This window comes from Dermacentor albipictus, chromosome 1, assembly GCF_038994185.2.
Source record: "Dermacentor albipictus isolate Rhodes 1998 colony chromosome 1, USDA_Dalb.pri_finalv2, whole genome shotgun sequence".
Lineage (NCBI taxonomy): Eukaryota > Metazoa > Arthropoda > Arachnida > Ixodida > Ixodidae > Dermacentor > Dermacentor albipictus.
Window position 1 is genome coordinate 231,297,504 of NC_091821.1, and position 20,152 is coordinate 231,317,655.

The following is a 20,152-nucleotide window of genomic DNA, read 5'->3' on the forward strand; positions in this document are numbered from 1 at the left end:
AGCTGCCGGTTTCCCTCAGGTTTTCATAATTTCTGATGACCGACTATCCTCAGAAATTATATACATATTTGCGGCCTTCCTCTTGTTGCGATTTGCGCCTGCCATGGTAAGGATCGCTTTTTTCCTTCTGCTCATTAGGGAAGGACATGGGACTGGGACGAAACAAAACGCACCGTTATACCTTTGCACTGACGTTGTCAATTGGCTGTGTGGCAAAACCCGCCGTAGTTGCTTAATGGCTATGTGTCTTAATGGCTATGTGTGTAATGGCTATGCTGGTAAGCACGAGGTTGAGGGATCGAATCCCGGCGACGGCGGCCGCATTTCGATGGGGGCCAAATTTCCCAGGTGGCCAAATTTCCGGAGACCCCCATTACAGCGTGCCTCATTATTAGAAAGTGGTTTTGGCACGTAAGACACCACAATTTTTTTTCTGCGGCAAAAAAAAAAAAAAAAAAACATCCGTGCACTTTGCCTACGCTAAGAGAACAGCCTACCACAGCTTGTTTCAAACTAACACGCGTTACTTCAGCCGACGAGCGGCAGATAAGGAACTAGCTCGATCACAATGTTTTCGTTATTTCCTTCGTTTCGTTCTGGCTAACTCTGAGGGAGCTTGTTCGAGGGCGATGCTTTATGATGTGGGTGGGAGCGCAGACACGTAATATTTTTTTTTTCATATTTCGCGGGGCTTATCAGTCGGAAAAAATTACTACGCAATTAGTACGTCGCTGAAAATACCGCAATCAGACGTCTCTTGGCTGTGCCTACAAATGCCTCATCGACAATTTGATAGGTAAGATAGCCCGTCTCGACTTAGATAAATAATTAGAATTAGCTGAATAAATCTCCCTAATGAAAAATATACTGGAAGCTACTCCACTGTTCCAGGAACAATATTCACTAGGTTTTCTTCGAGTAATGAAATTGCACCATTTTAAATCTTGGTGCATGATAGTTAATTGGGACACCCTGTATATATGTATGACCTCTGCATGCAAGGCCTATGTTTCCAAATCCCTAATAAATGTTGTAAATTACTAGAAAGCTTTTTTTTTCATGATTCGTTAGCATTGCTTACTGGAAAGAGAAAGAATACTGAGACACATATCATTCGCGTGCATTTCACACGCCGTTGATGAGAGAGTCTGCTGATTGGGTCACTAAAGTCTACATGTGTTTTTCAGAGTCATAAAAGCACGGAAAGCAATTTGAAGCGAGGTGAACATACAGCAGCATATTCATTCTCTAGGCATATGCTATCCATACCTTCAGAAATAAATTTTCATTGGCTGCCTTCTTCTCTTTGAAAATTATAATAAACTTTGTCATGTCTGTATAGTTAAATATATTGTATATGTCCATGGTGTTTACAGTGGAAGGTTAAAACAATGTTGAAGCGAGAAAATATGGATGAGGCAGCCGCCGCTGGTGCTTTTAATGCAGTTGTCCTTCTATTGTCAGGGTTTGCAGAGATAAAGCGTTCTACAGCGGCGGCGGCTGCTTACGGTGCGGCTGCGCGGGCAAGCGATCTGTGACAAGTTGACGATCTTGTGTGTGACGATCTTGCAAGCGATCTGTGACATGGACAAAGTGCGCGCCTGCGCGGGCCTCATCTTCAAAGCAATCTGCGATGTGGGCAAAGTACGTGGAGCGCCTGTAGCTTCGTATGCGCTGTGATTTCGACGTTTAGTTTGCGCTGCAGCGAGAAACAGCACGAAGGCTGCTGCCAAGCTCGCTCATCTCCAGCGTTTTGACAGAGAGATTTCGCGGTCATCGAGTCAGATGTGTTCACGTTTACCTTTGCGCGCGTGACACCGTGCTTGTTAATTTAGTTAGGAAGCGAATGTTTGCAAGTTTACGCGGACGATAAAACTGACATGCTTACTTTGCATAGCTGTCTACTAATTTGCTATCGCAATCGATGCTTTCTCCTGTAGGGCAAAACTGCGGCTTTTTTGCATTTCGCCCCTGTCGAGATTTGATACCACGACCTCGGGATTAGCAGCACAACACCATAGCTGCTAAGCCACCATGGTGCGTTGTGACACTTTATAACGATGATGTCGATGACATTATTGCGGGGCCTCAGGAAGGTCTAGCAAATAAACAAAAGAAGTGAAAATGAAATTCATAAAGAGCCGCGCACGCCGCTGTTCGGCTGCAGTAGCTGTGTCCTGAGCGGGCAGTAACTCCCAGAGGTTGTTAGTGTAAACACTTACAGTCGTCCTTAGCCTGAAGAGAGCGCTTGGCGCTGGCGTCTATACAGCGAGCTGGTCACGTGTGCAGAGGGAGCACGTAAACCCGCCCCATCAAAATGGCTCCAACGCGTGCACTCCGCGTCGAGGACACCCAGGCCCGCAAGAAGCGTCGCGCGGAATAGGAGCGTCTTCGCTATACTCAGTGAAACCTGGTGAATACCGCGAATGTATGTATACAATGTATACATACAATTATATTAATTGAATTGCGTACAGCTCCATATTTTAATTAGGTTTAGCACTTTTGCCATAATGTGATGGCTATATGAGGCAATGATGATGCTCAAGCCTCACAGACATTATGAACAATGAGGCACGACAACGCCTCAAGTAAACACGTCTCCCTGTGTGTTCTGTGGACTACGTATACAAACAGCAATGGTCAACATCGACTCAACTCACTCTCTTATTGGACTAAACGCTGAAGAAATTACACATTTGCCGCCAACATCACCGTTAATTGCCGCTAATTATCGTCGATCGAAGCAAACAGCATACAAAGATTCGTTTACATCGATTACCACAGTGCATGGGATCCGCCGATTTTTATTTCACAGCACAAGAGGCTGTCAAAACTCTCAAAGCTTCACGAAATTAAATCTCGTCTGTTTGGTAGCATTTAGAAGCTCTGCCTTAGTTTTTCATTAATACTGCCAGCATCTAGCGGTAAAGCTCGGGGTTGTGCCTTGTCTTACGCAGAACAAAACACTACATTTCTTGTCTCGATTGATTGATTGATTGATTGATTGATTGACTGATTGATTGATTGATTGATTGATTGATTGATTGATTGATTGATTGATTGATTGATTGATTGATTGATTGATTGATTGATTGATTGATAGTGTTTATATCTGAAGTCAACACAGGGGCTAAGCAAGACGCCATAAAGGAATGCTCCTGGTTAATGTTGAACACCTGCAGTCTTTTAATGCTCAACCAAAGTGAAAAACCCGAAAGCTCCTGCATACCACTCCCATCGAAATGTGGTGAATCTGGTTGGAAATTGAATCCATGACCTCGGGCTCAGCAGCAGAACGCCATCCACCGCGGCGATTATTCCGTAATTGGATTCGTGCTCTCCGGTCCCTTGGCGCATTTTGCTGCAGCAGTTGTCAGTTGAAATGACGACACTTGACGCTACCACGTGTAAGTGCTATAAATGTTAAATATTTCATTTGTTTTAGGAGACATCTTTCTTCAGTTTTCTTTTTTCCAGCCGCTAATTGTGCTTAGCTAAAAGCCACGAACAACGTTATAAACTTTATCCGCTCAGGTGGCAATGGCACTGCGCCCTTGGGCATTGAGAAACGTTATGTGCGTGCCAGATAGCTCCGAGAGCACATAAAGAGGAACAGCTACCGCTTTGGTAGGTAGCATTTCGGAGCCATTTATGGGCATTAGACTTAGACGCCATAGGGCCCAGCTTTCGTGGGTTACGCGCGCTTTATCACACGCATCGCCTTGGATGTGCGTGTACACGGCAACGCAATATCACGGCCGCGGCTGGGGCCGGAAGTTTGCCTGCCCATGATTGCGGCGGAAGTAGGTCGGGACAGCCAACTAGCTGGCTCGCACAGCTCGTTTGTTCGGGTCACATAAATCTCGGTGGGTTAGGAGCTTTGGCCCGGCGTGGCCCCGACTCGCATACATGCGCCTTGCTGTGTTTATACGCTCGGGCAGAGACAAACAAGGCACCGCAGTGCTCAGGAAGTCCCCCTCCTCTCTGGATTATGGACGCATCCAGCACTGCGTTACGGGCGGCGACGGCCCATCTGCAACTTTATCTGCTCCACCCCCTGCGAGTGCGGCCTTTGTGACGCGCACAGCTAACTAAAAGCGCTATCCGAACGCCTCATCTCAAACGCACACGCTGGACGAAGTGCGCAAGTCGCTGCGCAGCCGAAACTTACCCTGGTGCGATGTTGCGAAAGCAGGAGAGGACGATAAGCAGCCGAAGTAGCACCGCGAACCTTTCAATATCCTATTTTCATCTTGCTAAAGCTTAGCAGCTCCAGCTGTTTAATACCTTCGATATCTGGCACTAAGTGGTTGCAAGGTTGCATTGCCTGCAATGCATTTTTGGGACGTATGTTCTGCGGCTTTACAAGCCGGACAACATCCGACGACACAAGCGCACGCCTTCCATATCAAGCATGGACCTTAATTTACGGCTCCGTATTCCGTCCAACCTTCCACAACGTGACTGCATGCTTCTAGTCCGTCTGTAGCTTGGAGTAGCATTGTCAAATATGTACTCCTTTCTGATAAGAATGGCCAATAGCCCGCTTTGTGTCTTGTGCAGGTGCAGCGAAATGATCGCGCACCTTCTTTGCGAGTGCCCTCGTTTCAACCTGCAAAAAAGCAGATCTCTCATCCGCGCTAGACCGACTGGACAAGTACCCGTTCACGGAAATTAATTCATTGGGAACTGACCTAGACGAGCATAATCGCAAGCCGCTATGAACGCGCTGCTGCGCTATTAAAAAGACACCGGACTGTGTGACAAGTTATGACTGCATACTGTGTGACGTAGAATGTATTAGTGGGACGTTGACACTGTGCGACAATTGTACCGCCTTCCCAGACTATGTGACAGCGCCCACAGAAACAATTCTGTATTGCATGTTTTTTTTCTTGTTTTCACTAATTTTTCGCATCCCTTTCCCCTTCTCCATTACAGGGTAGTCAACCGGAAATATCTGTTTGTTAACCTCCGTCTTTCCTTTGCCCCCCCCCTCTCTCTCTCTCTCTCTCTCTCTTCATGTTCTGCGGGGCCAGAGTTGGTCCCAGAGGTCTTCTACCGTACTTAGCGTGTAATTCATGCAGTCAAGAAATATATAGATCTTTTGTTGGATTTCTTGCGCACATTTAGCGTTTCCGTAGAAGCAGTTTTCGCAGGAAGAACCATCCTTGTTATATGGGCGTGCCATCCTTGCTGAGAGCTACGTTATTGTGAATGCAGGCCAACTTGCTAGCACCGGTCAGAATCGTAGCTGTTGTTCTTTTATGACATGCGGTATATATAACGCCTCTGAGCTGAAACTTTGGAGTGAGTTAAGAAACTACAAGTAGCGAAAGACAAACCGAAGCCTTCTCCTGTCTGACACCTATCGCATACGCTGTTTTCAGGTCTGGAGAATTCCGGGTATTATACTGTCGCAATACACGCAGAAGCGATTGCTATAATAGAAATACCTGACAGAAAAAAGAGTTCGCCGAGAAACTTGGACTTGAAGATGTTGGTTATAAACACTGCTAAATACATGCGTATGCCTTCGTTCTGTTATGGGAGACAGAAATTACTGGATATGGTTACTTTGGGCGTCAAGTTATTTTCCCTTATACGATTTTTTTTTCGATAATGAATCTAATGCGCAGCTTTCTTTTCTTTCTTTGTTAAATGTTTTACAGTATGACCAGCGGCAACTATTTCTTAATCCACGTATATTCATGCTAGCGCAGACTCTGCAAGGGAATACCAATGACAACGGGGTTCAGTTCCTATGTTTATCGCTGGTGTGGTGTTTAGAGTGAAGAACAGGGTCACGTGGTCTATCACAAAGCCAACAAGTATTTTAGACTTGCACATCGCATACCTCTATTTTTCATTAATTTGTCCCATTCGTATGTTAACTAACCAGGCATTATCACAACTACTATATAGGAGTTGTAATAATGTATGGTTTGTAAATTTTTTTATCACGCGGCTTTCCACAGGGCGCATTAAAGTAGATTTATTAAAGTGCCTGTCTTTTAAAGTGATCGACAGTTAGCGAGCAGGAAAAGTCTCACGTTGGAGCCAGCGCTTCGACAAGGGGGTTTGTTATCGTCAGCGCATCTGCCTCGTTTGGAAATGTTCTCAAGGTACTTGGAGCATATGTAGCGATTCACACTGAGGGAGTGTGAATCGTGTGAATCGCACTGAGTGCGCGTGAGTCTAGAACGATGGTGGCATAATGAGGATGACGAAGGACGCTAAGAAGTAAATGAATGAAGGATGCACCGAGAAAACCAACTTTGGTGCTCTTAACATCTATCGCAGGGAAATTTGAGGACCAAAAGTTAAATGCATTTGGCCGTGCAACGTTGTTATGGCTAGTCGGTTGAATTGGGTGGACAGTAGGCCATTGCAGCGCCTCTGGTAACGGCTGTGCAGATGAGGCCGTCTGGTCTACCCGAGAAGGTGTCATCTGTGTAACAGTACCGATTGTTGAGGGCCGATTCCGCTACATGGACTCGCTCGCCAGCGTGTGAGTTTAAACCTGGACAGTGGAGCTCGATCGAGAATTTACCAACACTCGTCTAAATAGCCGAGATCCTCACGTAGAGCTACCGACTTCCTCACTGCATACCACGAGCTTCAACTTCTAGACACCCACTGACTTGGCATGGAATTGAAGAGCTTACGTGATAAATTCTATTGGGCACTCAAAGAGCAGAATATACTTCGTGACCTAAAAAGGCGCGTAATTTAGCAGGGAGAAAGGTGCTGAGAGTAACGAGTCTTACAAGTCGGACTTCTCGGCAGTGCGAATAAACGATAAGAACGGGAACATGGCTGACGGCAGACGCTAGATGTTCTTTGCTTCTTCGAAACCACCCAGTTTTCAAACACTACTGCAGTTACAGCTCGTGCACACTTTGTACCTAGGGGTTCAAGCGCGGCAAGATATATTTACAAGGCACTGCCGTCTCAAGAACCAAGATAGTTGCTAATATTGCGCTTGTAAAACAGTATCATCTCGAGTTACTCGATCTGCGTGGTAAAAAAAAAATTCCGACCGTATAGAGGATGTTTACGGCGCAAGAACGCTTCTTATGTACGGTCGTGTGAAAGTGCATGTTTTGCGAGTGGAAAATGTATTACGAGGGACGTGAGAGACAATATTATACTTTAAAATTCTCCTCATTTAATGGAAATAATCGTATCGTCATTTGGGATCAAAACCATGAGGAGGTAAGTATACATGTCATGCGCTTGTAATATTTGAGCCAGCTTTATATGTTTGTGCGATTGCTCTGCGTGGACGCTCAGTTTGCTTTTCATGTTTAATTGCGGTTACATCTTTGTTGAGTGAACAATGACATGCCACGGGACCAGGTCGAGCCTCTCAGCCGTATGTTTATTGATAATCATTCTAGTTCTCTGCCACGACTGTCCACAACAGAGACAGCAAAGATCGCCAGGAAGCGCCCTTCTGCCAGAGAGCCGTCACGATCAAAGCAAGAAAGCTTCGACACCTGTGCCGTCCTGTTTCTGACTGCTTGCTTCAAATACGCAAACACCGTGTGTTCTCCAAGCAACTGGAAACGGTTTCCTAAAGATTCTGTTCGCTCCGCCAGAAAGAAAGAAAAAAAGATCAATCGAAAGCGCCAAGGTTCTAGAGGCGCGCTCCCAAGAGAGAAACTCGCGACAGTGAGGCGCAAAAACTACCGATCCCACCGACATCGCGCTGCTCTGCGGAGCAGAAGTGTACGGGGGAAAAGAAGGCGCTCATGCGCGGGCGCTCAGTCAACTTTTCGAACTGTTAAACACTTGAGCCGAGGCACAAGTGCTCCTCAGCGAGCGGTGGTATAGGGCTCTTTCCGTAGTACCTGGCTGGTTTCGCACGAACCGCAATCTAATCAGTCGGTTCCGTAAGAAGATCCAGAGGTTGTTTAGCGCAGTTGGAACCGTGTCTTCGCTAATTGAATTTGCGGGCTGGGCTGGCGTGGGAGCGAGGCTCGGCATTCGGGCGAGTTGGTGGGCGCGGAACGAACACGCCGCGGGGCGGAGACACACACACAGCGCAGAGACGACCGTCGTGCAGCGACTTGTGCGGGACCCTTCGCTGATTAAAAAACGATTCCCCCTTCTATATCTGCGAGGTTAAACATTGACACAGCGCCGTTACGAAGCTTCAGACCGTTCCGTTTCCTGGTGTCGTCCGGCCAACGCAAACGCGCGGCTGTTTCTGTTCCCTTTTTTCCCTGTTTTTCTTTCCTTGTTTTTTTTTCTGTTGTTGTTGCTGAGGATGGTCTCGTGGCGGCCGTTGCTGCCTCTCCGTAGCTTCACTTCAAGGATGAATGTTGCGTGCGTGACCTGTACCAAAGTGATGAAAAGAAAAAAGGAAGCCAAGTAGCGTTCCTTGAGACGGAGGGGGGTAGGCCTTGCGTTTAATAAAAAAATGACATGTGGGCCGACCCTCTGTATCGGAAAGCTAGGGTTGAGTGCTTTTGGTTTTGCTTTTGCAAAATGCACCCGCTTGCTTTGATCGTCTTTTACAAGAAGATATATTTTCAGTTTTGGTTTTCTTAAATGGTAGATGGGGCATGGGGTAACTGCGTTGTTTGCAACTATTTGTGTTTCTCAGCAAATATTTGAAGAACAGTTTGCCTGTTTTCCTTACAATAGTTGCAACAGCATTTTATGGTCTGTTATTGCTTGTTATCATCAGTTTAGAGTCGTTGTGTGTGCAAGAACATTGCACAGCAAGCGTGGTTGAGCTGTTTCGTTATCAGGCACAGAACCATCCTACGCACCATGCCCTGAATCAAGTTCGTGTGCTTGTGTCGTGTGGCGACGAGCACTGCAAATTACCTGCGAGCTGTGTACAGTAAGGAGTACATGCGTTTGCCGTCAGGTCGTGAGCGAAAACTAATAGGTTTAAGATTAACTCTACTGACAAAAGCTAAATCCTCATCCTTTAGCTTATTCTCGCGGCCATGACGCGCCTAAAATTCTTTTGTAACGTAATTTCCGCCATTTTATGGAATAATTCTTCACTGCACACAGTATACAACTGCCTTCTTTTATCGTAGACCCACATATTGCGTGTTTGTTGCACATTCGCTTGGATTATACTTTTTTTCGTTTCATTAACTTTCCTCCACCATGAGGGCTGTCACAGAACTGATCTGACATATTCAGCTTCCCTATGCTTCGAGTTTCGGTCTCACGCTGTGATCTGCTAGCCTCCATGGTTAGCTAAGATGGTAACGCGACCACACCGGAAAGGCGTTGGTCCCAGGTTCGATGTCCGGGCCAGGACAAATTTTTCCACAACTGAAAAACTCAATTCTTTCTAAGGAACCCATATATGAGTTGCCTTTCCATCTTTATGCTGCACTCAGGTAAATTACATTTCTTTACAGCGAAACTGTTTATCGTCATAGGTTCTGGCGGATATCGTCCCCGTGGACATATACCAACAATTTTTCATACGTGGGCCGATCCCGAAGATAGTGCAATGCCAGACCGACCCGTGGGGGAGGTGCAGCAGGCGTTAAGGAGCCCCTGTACGTAGGCCGATCCCGAAGATAGTGCAATGCTGGGCCAACTCGCGAGCGGAGGTGCAGTTCGCCATCAAGTGACCCACATTCACAGCTTCGCTGGTCATCCTTCTTCACAGAGTGGAAGGGCACTGACTTTTTTCCATTCATTATCCCTCCGGTTATCGCACGTCGACCAGCCAGCCAGCTTTCCTTATAGCCAGCCAGCCTTTCCTTAGCCAGCCAGCCGTTTTACCTTATATTACACACGTTTCAGAAGTCCTTTCCAGGATGCATGCAAGATTTCATAAATGCTTACATGCATGCCTTAAAAACGAAGGAAGGTCAGTGAATCGCGCCTATAGAGGTAATCTATCCTTTGCCGCAAAAACACATAAACCTGACATCCTATTTTGTGCCATGGTACCTGAGCGGAATTGACGGCAGTGTAAAGTTTCTTGGTTTTTGCAAACACATCTAGTCCAACTTGCGATCCATGATCCGTTTCGGATTCCCAGTTGTGAGATAATGGTATCGTCTTCGAAAGAAACGAATATTGGTAAATCATTCGCATATCGTGTAAACGTGGAGGATGCGTATTATTCCATATCTCAGGATAAACTTTTGCAGTGTGTCAACAACTGTATCGCGGAGGACAATGCTGAACAATCTTTCATTGAAAAAAAACTCGAATATCAGCCAATGAGTTCATGGAATAACGGGCTTTCTACGTTCGATCCACGCGGGTGGTATGGGATACCGGACTTTTCGGTCAAAAGTCTGAAATTTTTATTACCTCGTGGGTGGGGCTCATTCACAGCGAAATTTTTTATCCACGTAAATCAACAAATAAATGAATGGCTACTGAAATGTATAACAAGACTTTCAATTACCTTGAGGATTCTCTCTTTCTTTACTTCTCGCTAAGCATCACCCACTGATAAAATAATTCACTTATTCGGGCTGAGAACTTCACGTTTGAAATACCTAAGAATGAACAGCTGCAATTTTTTGCCATTAACTTGAGGTTAACGCAAAATTATCTTTGTTGGAGCTATAGGCCAATGTCATCTAAGCCGTTATTTAGCTCTAACTTGGGCCATTCAAAGGTAGCAAAAAATGACATTGTGCTGTCTAGCTTGCGCTCAGCACCAACTCGCCAAACTTGCTGCATAACTGCGATACAACTGACGCATCCGTTAAGAGATCCCTTCCAATGTCAGTCAAAAAACGAAGCGCGTTGTCAGTGCCTTCCTGAAGAAGATTTTGTATTTCTGTATATTCTAAGCCGGATCTCCATAAACGGATGTCATCTGCATAAACTGAAATATGAGTTCACGTTGAAAACATACTTGGCAGTTAGAACGTCAGTGCGTTGAAAAGTAAAGGGCTCAAAATACTGCCCAGATGCACACCCTGGTTTAATTCACGAGGTGCGTCATAACCACTACTTGTCTTGAAGAAAATACTACGTTGAAAGATGAAATCAGAAAGCGGACGGAGCGAACAACTTTTAACTCTGCGGCTATAAAGGTCACGAAGCGCTATTCGTGCATCTACCAAAAATATAATTCTTGGACCCTGGGGCCATATTGCACAACGTAAAAATTCGTTTTCACTGATTCTGCTTTTTTTCATTATCATCTATCGAAACGATTGGCCGGTACCGGTGATAAGGTAGGCATGTAGGATATAGGATAAGCTGGCGTCTTGCCAGCTAATGACGTTGGGCAAAAATAATCGAAAATCAAAACAATCGGTACATAATACGGCGCCTAGTCTCAGCCGGCGTAAGCCAGAGTTGCTTTAAAAGCTCTGGCATGTTTTTTTTTTTAGCATCAAGATTGTGGAAAAGACTCCAGTCGTTGTCCGACGCCTTTGGTGAGGACATATTGACGCGATAAAGTCAAGGGTCCCGTGTCGCAGAAAATCTCGCGTCGGCGTCCAGCGGCGGACGATTTTTGAACCAGGCCCTCCATTTTTGAAAGATTTTTGAACCAAGGCCCTCCAGGTGGCAACAAAAAAGTTACTGAACTAATTGTATTTCTCAAGCTAAAATACGTAGGAAATTGCTAAGTACGACTTATACATAACCTACAGAAATGATAGTTCTCGGATTGTAATTTGAACATACGAGAAAACATAATTCTGTTACGCGAAAACTCATACAAACCCCTTTTCCAGCGTTTCTACCATGCATAGACCGGCGACGGCGTCCGTCATTTGCGCGAGCCGGCGCGTGAATATCTCGGAGTCCACGGAGCGCCGCGCCCGCTTCCTTGTACCTCTGGCTAGTTCTGTGACATCTCCAGCGTATCTAGCAGTCAACACGACAATCCGTGGACCGTCCAGGGCGTCTGCTGGAACCGGTGGCGTCAGCGACGGCCACCTCCAGGAAACGGATTGGGCTGCAGACTGACAGCGACAGTGAAGGTACCCATATCTACTCGCTCAGCAGCGAGGACCCTTCTGATGACGACTTCGAACTTGTGCGGAGCCGCAAGATGAAGAGAAGGAACACCAGGACCTCTTCGTCCCCTAGTACACAAATTGTTGGGCCCACGTGGAGCCCCGACGCCAACACCATCTTGTTTACGCTTGTGATACACAACAATTACATGAAGCGCCTTAATAGGCAATCTGTCTCGATTCCGCTGGAGACCATGGTGCCCAACGAAATCATGGACATTAGAGTGAACACCCGGAAAAACTGTCTGGCGGTTGATGTTCTGCATGCGGGCGCTCTTAACGCCCTACGCAAGGTAACAAATCTTGATGGCATGCTGCCAAGATACCAAGATTGGTTTCATGCATACTAAGATTGGCGGCAGCCTAACATATTGGCGGAGCACTTGCTCTGACTTGACTGATTTCCAGGCCCTTTGCTGCGTGCACAAACAGTGTTCCCTCTATCCCGCTATTCCTCTTTCTGTTCCCCCTTTCCCTTCCCCCGGTGTAGGGTAGCTAACCGGACGCTCGTCTGGTTGACCTCCCTGCCTTTTCCTCTCTTTGCTATCTCTCTTGATGGCATGCAGGTGCGTTATCACATCCCGCTGGGCTTTGATGTCATCACCGATGTCATACACGACGTACACTTGGTCATCCTCAGCAACGACTTGCCGATTCTGGTTAAAGCAGCGAGTGATCATGACGTCATTGTTGATGTCTTGCGCCTGCGCAATTCACGTCGTATGAAGGTTTTTTTCAAGGTTAACTGCCTGCCGTCGCACGTTAAGGTAGGCCACTTTCGTCATCCTCTCCGGCATTTCAATCCGAAGCCTCTGCAGTGCCGCAACTGCATGAAACTAGGACGCGTGATCAGCGTCTGTTAGAACGAGCAGTGTGCCCCCGCTACGCTGAGCCACACGCCGCGGATAAATGTGAAGCAGTCATGAAATGTCCAAACTGTCACGAATCTCATGCGGCTTCATCAAAGGACTGCCCAAAAATAAGAAACGAATTGCTATCCTAAAAGAAATGTCAGGAAATCACTCCTCTCATCGAGAAGCCGCCGCTAAAATCAGGAAGCGACGCTCCCGTCGTCGACGTTCTTCCAGGAAAGCTGCGTCGGTGGCGCGTATGCCACGTGCACTGTCACCACCTTCACTTTCACCCAGGCCATGCACATCAGAAAGACCTACAAACGACAAGCGCACTGAGAAGAATATGGATACCGAAGCCTGGCCTGCGTTGCCAAAACGGCAACCACCAGGAGAATCACTGCACACCGACGGAAGTAGTCTACCCCGAGCATCTCCTGCCGGTGAATTGACCTAACAGGATCGGCATGTGGTTATGATGGTGTGATCATTAATGAATACGATTCGCATGCTACTGAACAAGCTGCAGACACCGACAGCTCAAAGCGCATTGCAAATATCAGATGCACTGAATCCAGCACTTTCAAGTCTAATATAAGCACCATGGCTCACCCAAACCTTTCTTTTCGCACTCAAGTTAGCAGTGCGATGATCTTTCAATGGAATGCCAGAGGCGTGAAGTCCCGCATCTCGCATTTGCGCCAATTTGTCTTGAAGAACCGGTTTCCTATATTTGTTATTTGCGAACCGAACGTATCAACTCCTTACAGATTATCTGGTTAAGTTTTTGCTTCTTCCACATGCGAGGAACGAAGCAACGTTCTCATTTACATCCACACGGACTCAACCTATCCTTCGCATACGGTTCAGCCTGAGGGCAGCAACTTTGACATCAGCATACCTTCAACACAAGGCTTGCCTGTATCAACCGAGAAATGTGCATCGATTGCATTCACACGTAAACCTATGCCACCGTGCCCAGTCTCCCTTAATGTACGCACTATCACCTATGGAAAGAATCGTCGATTCTTCGGTGTAATAACCGATCAAAATTTTTCCTGGAGCCCTCATTGCACGTACCTGAAGAAAAAAAAAACTGTTGTCGATTGCCCAGGTACTGAGATTCATGTGCGGGAAAACATGGGGCACATCTGTACGCTTCATGCTTCAGTTGTACAGAGCGCTAGTCTTAGGCTATCTGCGCTAGAGCCTTCCAGTGTTGTCCAGTACGTGCAAGTCAAATATTCGCTCATTGGAGAACTTACAGGGCCAAGCATTGGGCACGTGTTTAGGACTTACTCGCTGTGCATCAACAGCTGCAACAATCGTGCTCACCAAAAATCATCCCATCCAAACATATGTATACGTTGCTGTGGATTGTCTCAGGACGCATATCCGTCACCTTTCCCGCGTCCTCGATCACCACTTGGCGTTCTTGCTATCGCATAGACATTGTGCAATGTTTTTGATGTTATAATCACCCATTCAGATTGTCTTCCATTGGGATACATACCAGCAGCAAGGCCTTCATTGCCCTTGTGGTGTCACTAACAGCCTCAGGTGCGCCTAGGTATTCCGGGTGTAAAGAAGAAGGCCAATCACCCAAAAATAGCTGTCAAACCGATGACGCTGCTATTATTCAATGATACATATACGGGGACCGAATATACATCTATACTGATGGTTTGGTCTCACCTTCCAGCTCTTCAGGTGCCGTTGTCATTCCGGCTACAAAAACCAGAATCAAATTCAAACTGTCCCACATGACAAGATCAACAGTGGCAGAGCTTGCTGCTGTGGGTGCTGCTGTCAAATACCTCCTGCAAGAGACACATCAGAAAATGGTCATTTTTTGCGACTCTGAGGCAGCACTTCAGAGAGAGAGAGATGAGGAGGAAAGGCAGGGAGGTTAACCAGATATCAGTCTCCGGTTTGCTACCCTACACTGGGGATAGGAGCAGCACTTCAGGGCACTTTAGAGTCTGAATTTTGCCCTATATCAAAAGACTCATGAACAGCTAACATATAAAATAAGAGAAGATCACCATCAAGCTATCGCTAAAGGGCATGAAATTATATTCCAGTAGCTACCTGGACATAACGGCATTGCTGGTAATGACCTCGCCGACGAAGCTGCCCGGTCTGTCCATCTGGATGCCCGATCAGTTCCAATCCCCATATCAAGAACCGATGCTGCAAGAAAGCTTCATATTGTAGCTAAGGCTATGGCACACAAATACTCCCAACCTCCCAAAGTGTCATCTTCATAGGCTGGTTTCATCCTTAAAGCTACAAGTGCCATGAAAGTTTTCCCGCTCTGAGGCGACAGTATTGTGCCGCCTCTGGCTCGGGGTGGCATTTACGAAGTCCTACTCGTTCCGCATTGGAGGGGGGGGGATACACCCATGTGCGACTCTTGCAGAACCACAGAAACGATTGAACACGTCTTATGTATCTGTCCCCAATACGACGTCGAGCGCGAAGTTCTCCGGACAGCACTGAACCAGCTGGACTATAGACCACTTTCCGTAATGAGGATCCTTGGACCCTGGCCGTTCGCGTCGATGGCACAGAAGGCCATGAAGCCGTTCTTGTAATACTTCAAGTCGACTGGTCTTGGGAACCGTGTGTAGGCTCGGTGCGAACCTTCAACGGTGCGCGAAACTGTGCTCTCTCTCTCTCTCTCTTCATCCCCACACCCCCTTCCCCCAGTGCAGGGTAGCAAACCGGACGTGCACCTGGTTGACCTCCCTGCCTTTCCTGTCTTCTATTTCTCTCTCTCTCTTTATCTTCCAGATGGCGCTTGCCTCCACCGCATTGTGAAATTTAGCATTAAAAAACTCAGGTGCTATGGTATTCAATGAAAACGGTGAACACGCAGCGACAATACAAGGGCTAGAAAATACCTCGTCTAAAAGAATATAAATACCTTGGCATATGGATAAACGAAGGCAATAGATATATGGAAACACAGGAAAAAACAATAACAGTAAAGGAGAAGAGAAATGCGGTCGTTGTGAAACACAGAGCGCTAGGGGAATACAATAGGCACGAGGTGGTCCGGGGTATGTGGAAAGGTGTAATGGTTCCAGGACTTACTTTTGGAAATGCGGTTGTTTGTTTGAAATCAGGGGTGCAATCAGGACTCGATGGAAACCAAAGGTCAGTGGGACGCCTCGCATTGGGCGCTCACGGGAAGACTACAAATGAAGCCAGGCAGGGTGATATGGGCTGGACAAGTTCTGAGGTTAGGGAAGCCCACAGCAAAATTAATTATATAGAACGACTGAGGTATATGGAAGAAAGTAAATGGGCTGGGAGAGTGTTCAGGTATAATAATAATATTTTGGGTTTTACGTGCCAAAACCACTTTCTGATTATGAGGCACGCCGTAGTGGAGGACTCCGGAAATTTTGACCACCTGGGGTTCTTTAACGTGCACCTAAATCTAAGCACACGGGTGTTTTCGCATTTCGCCCCCATCGAAATGCGGCCGCCGTGGCCGGGATTCGAACCCGCGACCTCGTGCTCAGCAGCCCAACACCATAGCCACTGAGCAACCACGGCGGGTTGTGTTCAGGTATTTGTACAGGAATAACATTGATTCACAGTGGAGGAAAAGAACTAGGAAGCTTACTAGCAAGTATGCGGCCTGTATGGTGAGCGACAGAGCAATAATGAACGTCAAGCGGAAAGTCAGAGAGGCTGAAATAATCCAATGGGTGGCGGCAATGGAATAGAGAGAGAGAGAGAGAGAGAATGAAGAGGAAAGGCAGGGAGGTTAACCAGATATGAGTCTCTGGTTTGCTGCCCTACACTGGGGATTGGGTATAGGGGTTAAAAAGATGACAGAGAGGAAAATGCAAAAAAAAAAAGGAACGCGCACACATGGAGACACACACACAAAAGGCGTTCCAGTTAAAGTCGTTCACACAGGCCTGTAGATGGCAAGAAGCGCAAAAGCGCTTGCACGGCCTTCTTCTGTGACGGTAGGTCCTTTCGATGTTTCAGAATTCTTTTTTCGGATAGCGGTTGGTCGTCCAGTTGGTCAAGTTCGTGGCTAAGGCATGCCCTCTGTGGACTGTACTGCGGGCAGGCGCACAAAATATGGCCAATTGATTCTTCATGGCCGCAGTGGTCACAGGTTGGGGTGTCGGTCACCCCTATGCGGAAGGCATAGGCTTTAGTAAAGGCAACGCCCAACCAAAGTCGATATAAAAGCGTGGCGTCTCTACGGCGAAGCTGTGATGGCGCTCGAAGACTTAATGTTGGATCAAGTGAGTACAGTCGCGGATTTCTTAAATGTGGCTCATTCCATTGCGACGCGGTGCACTGCCGAGAAAGTAGGCGGAGCTTCCGTGCCGCGTCAGTTCTAGAAAGAGGAATTGGGACGTGGCGCTCCTCAGTATGGGCTGAGCGGGCAGCGTGATCCGCCCGTTCATTGCCGATAATCCCGCAGTGATTTGGAAGCTACTGAAAGGTTATTTCGTGGCCTGCATCACTTATATGGTGTAATGTCTGTAATATGGAATATTAGTTGTTCGTGCGGTCCGCGTCGTAAAGGTGACAGTAGAGACGGCAGTGCCGCCTTCGAATCGCAGAATATTGTCCATTTGTGTGGCGGTTCATCACCAATGTGATGAAGGGCAGTAAAGAGCGCTGCGAGCTCTGCTGCCGTCGATGTTGTCGCGTGGGTCGTCTTAAATTTGATTAACTTGCCATGAGTAACTGCTTAAAAGAAGAAAAAACAAAATCGGGAAAGAAACAATTTATGATAACTCAAGGGGACGCTTATTACTTTTCTAAGCGAGATCAGGATGCCTTAGAACACGCACTTATAAAGCGAGATATGAAAAGGTAGAAGAAGCATGTGCTTGCTGCGGTAAAGCTAGAAAAACGATGGAGCATGTTGTGTTAGAATGCGAAGATATCTGGCTAGCGGTCGGTTAAGGAATCACTGGCCTCCTTGAAGCCCTTGGGTTCAGCGACAGCAGGAGAAAAGTAAACATGTCCGCAGCAGAGATTAGTAAGAGGCGATAGGAAGATTGGTGGAAGAAAAGTAGGGAAACGACAAACAACGGAGGCATATAAAAACAAGGTTCACAATAGGGGTTCAGAAACTTTGGTTATGGCAATTCATCGTGGGTTTTTATTTTATTTTCCTTCTTTTTCTTTTTTAACAGAGGCAGGACATTAGGCAATAAAATAACAAGAGCTTGGTGGCGCAACCCACCGCTCCGTTCCAAAGGGGACGCTCGTAACATCCATCCCTCCATCCATCCATCCATCGCGGCCCACACAAGAGGCTGCGTTTCTACCAGAAAGCCCACCTTTGTGCACAGCCTTCGCCGCGACCGTTTGCCGGTAAACATTGCGGTTACATAAGCTGCAGTTGCCGGGTAGCCTGAGAAGCAGTCAGTGATCTTTGAATGCGATCGTGTTCTCTTCTTAAATGCTAAGCTTACGCGTCCTCCAAATTTTGCTTTGCACATAGTCTCTCTTCTCCCCATCTATACCCTTTCCCTTTCCCCCAGTGCAGAGTAGGCAAGAGGACCATCCCTCTGCTTGCTCTCCCCGCCTTATATCTCCTATTTTATTTCGCTCTCCTTTTCTTCGTGCTTCTCTTGTTAGTGTTTGTTGATGCTATGGTAAATAGGGTTTTCATAAATTCCTTGTCAGCACTGCTTGCTTACTAAGCCTATGCTTGCTGTTGACTATGCTTAATGCTTCTCAGTGCTATGCTAAAGCGGTGGGTGTACTATGCTGCGATTTACTTCACTTTCCATTTATTTCGCCTTGCCTTAGTGACTCGGACGCTGCCGCTATCGCGGACATCGGCTATACTCTGCCCTCGTGATGACAAGAAAATAATGGTAAATGAAATACTCGTTACACAAACCCATAACTCTAATAAATTTCTGTGCATACTAGAGAGTGCTGTACAATTCTTTTTCCACTAGCCAAATGGCTCTGAGATTGAGATCTCTCTCGGAACTTAGAACGAAATTTTTGAAAACAAATCCAACGTACTTTTTCCACACCTTCATGTTTCACTCGAAGAGTCTGAATCCTACAGATATCGAGAATTGCCGAAAAATAAACAAAAGAGAGGCATTTCGCGAACCGCATTTTTGATGCAGTGGCAGTATTTCTCCCGCAAAGCGTTCAACTAATCTTCGAAAGGTGCCCCCATTTGAACTTATAGAAAGGCCTTCGGCATTATATATAGATCCTTCGAACTGTTGCTCTCTTCCCTGCCGTCGGGGGTGTTAGGCGTGGAAGTTTCCAATGATGGAATGGGGCGATGTTTCCAGTATCTTTCGCCAAGCGAAGCGTTTTCTAGTGGCCCATTTCGATTTCAGACTTCTGGCTGCCCGATGGCTGCCGCAGGCCTCAGCCGGGCGTCCATATTTCCCGCGTAGCTCCGCTCAGCGACTCGATCGCTTCCGTTGCGCGTTCGTTTTCCACAGGTCGGGCAGTTTCTGGCTCCCTGGGGGCCTGGAAACCCAACGGGACGATTTTCGTCTGGAAGCGTTCTGGGATCTTTCCGGAAACTGTAACAGAAGACGAAACGAGAAGAGCTGCGGCCAACGGTAGTGACACAAGCTTTTCGTCTCGCTTTTTATTTTCGCTCTGCAGGACAGCTGCCGACTACGTAATAATGGCATAAGGCCACAATTTCTCGAAAGCGCAAATACAGAGAGAGAGAGAATGAAGAGGAAAGGCAGGGAGGTTAACCAGATATGAGTCTCCGGTTTGCTACCCTACACTGGGGATTGGGGATAGGGGTTAAAAAGATGACAGAGAGGAAAACGCAAAAAAAAAGGAACGCGCACACATGGAGACACACACACAAAAGGCGTTCCAGTAAAAGTGGTTCACACAGGTCGGTAGAGCGCAAGAAGCGCAAAAGCGCTTGCACGACCTTCTTCTGTGACGGTAGGTCCTTTCGATGTTGCAGAATTCTTTTTTCGGATAGCGGTTGGTCATCCAGTTGGTCAAGTTCGTGGCTAAGGCATGCCCTCTGTGGACTGTACTGCGGGCAGGCGCACAAAATATGGCCAATTGATTCTTCATGGCCGCAGTGGTCACAGGTTGGGGTGTCGGTCATCCCTATGCGGAAGGCATAGGCTTTAGTAAAGGCAACGCCCAACCAAAGTCGATATAAAAGCGTGGCCTCTCTACGGCGAAGCTGTGATGGTGCTCGAAGACTTAAAGTTGGATCAAGTGAGTACAGTCGCGGATTTCTTAAATGTGGCTCATTCCATTGCGACGCCGTGCACTGCCGAGCAAGTAGGCGGAGCTTCCGTGCCGCGT

At 47.0% G+C, this 20,152-nt stretch overlaps 1 protein-coding gene across 1 annotated transcript in view; it reads right to left on the minus strand.

The window, feature by feature from the left end:
• Window positions 1-20,152, minus strand: part of LOC139054287 (uncharacterized) — a 358,119-nt gene that overhangs the window by 318,049 nt on the left and 19,918 nt on the right. The window contains exon 2 of the mRNA XM_070531043.1: window positions 14,531-14,655. The gene's annotated coding sequence lies outside the window, so the exon portion shown is untranslated. The remainder of the gene's footprint in view (window positions 1-14,530; window positions 14,656-20,152) is intronic.